This window comes from Macrobrachium nipponense, chromosome 1 (assembly GCF_015104395.2).
Source record: "Macrobrachium nipponense isolate FS-2020 chromosome 1, ASM1510439v2, whole genome shotgun sequence".
Lineage (NCBI taxonomy): Eukaryota > Metazoa > Arthropoda > Malacostraca > Decapoda > Palaemonidae > Macrobrachium > Macrobrachium nipponense.
The window spans coordinates 94,506,218-94,508,103 of record NC_087200.1 but is presented as its reverse complement, the minus strand read 5'-3'; positions in this window follow the sequence as shown (position 1 = coordinate 94,508,103).

Sequence of the window (1,886 nt, the reverse complement as noted above, 5' to 3'; positions counted from 1 at the left end):
AAAACATGTTAAAGTAAAGAAAATAACATTTCCTAGCATACAAGGAAGCTTTCCACTTCATTGTAGACTTACAGGCAGTGTTAAGGAGCTATAATGATCGAAAGTTATTATCAGGATGGTCGTTATTCACCTATGATATTATTATTTTTTATGGAATACGAGAAGGCTCACATTTCCGGACGATGTCTATCAACTTAAATACTTCATTATCCATTCAGGTGAGCAATGAGCAATTTAGTTTACTAGTAGTAAAACTAATTTCAGTGACGATAATGTCATGCTGGTCAGCAAGGCATCTCCCACGGGTCGAACAGTTGCATGAAACCTTTGGTATGTAAGGAGCAAACGACTCCCTTAACGTCTACCATTTTTTCCTGAGATAACCTCTTCCTCTGGTATGAATGATACTGACTGGTTTACAGATGCTCTGTTGAATACGCTCTGGAGAGGTGTTCTCTCAACCTTATGCCCAGGGTAGTGTCTTAATGGTACCCCTTAAACATACATTACGTTTCTACGAGAAATAAAGTAATATCCACTTATCAACATTTACACTCTTGCAGAGTATTCAAATAATGGTGCTACAAACCAGTTGTATAAAATGGCAAAATCAATGGTAGATACGGATAAACAGTCCACATCTTTTTCTTAAACAGATTTGCAGCCTATGAAGCCTGCCATCAATAATATGCGTATTCAGGAAGGAAGTTGGAGACGGAAATAATATGGATATTGTACGGTATTTATCCAAGAAAAAATCCAACAACGTTTACGCTTATCTGCTGATTTTGAAAGTAAAATATTATCAGAAACGAAACTCCCGGGGAAGTGGAACCTATCCCATAATAAAGGTCAAAGTCTGCAGTATGGAACACATATGATTTCCGTGAATCATATATGTCAGGTTAACCCTGATCAAAGGAACAGGCACTGAAGCATCTAAAAAACTAATTACTGACTCACTGAGTTTGAGTCTTAAATCTGATCCATTCTTATGTGGTGATGGTTGGAATGACCGTTTAAATAGAATGAATTGGCCCTAATACTGAGGATATAAGTCTTCGAAGATCCATCTCACCAACTCACATCAGAATAAGGTAATCATCATGTGGTCTGAGACCTGTGATTTATGTTGAGGGTCACCTCTAACTAGATACTAGCATTGATTCAGCATCATATTTCAATGAATATCGTGAAATTAGAAATTCGAGTTAGTGTATAGTTCACAAATGGTTCCCAGGCGTCCTGTCTCCTCTTTTTTAATATCTACACTGAAGATGGCACAATGTGTCTCGATTGCTGTCTGATAAACAACTCCAATACATTTACTTTCAGTATGCGTTGCTTTCACCTCTCATTGAATCTCGACTCCTTGTAACTGCTTAGAGATTGGGGATCTGTCCACTCTTGTTCTGTAATGATTACCGTATTCTTTCCATATTTTCAAAGTGACTGCAGCATATATAGTATATATATATATATATATATATATATATATATATATATATATATATATATATATATATATATGTGTGTGTGTGTGTGTGTGTGTGTGTGTGTGTGTTTATATATTATTATATATTGCTACTTTCAAAATGCATATTTCCCCTCTTTGAAATGTCATGTAGATTGTGTAACATTTTTTCAGATTCCTAGATAGTTTAGAGATAGGATGTTTCAAATGTGTATTCAGATTTCGCATTACATATTATAAAAGAATATATATATTATAACGTAGAATGTAAAAAGAGAGAGATTTTCTTTGCCCGTTCGAAACTGCGAGTGTTTTCCCTTTTATGTCAACATTGTAAGATTAGAGGGTCTGCGAGATCCGTTTGTTTTTCTATTCTGTCAACGCGTTTGATAGCGAGCTCAAATCTTCATTT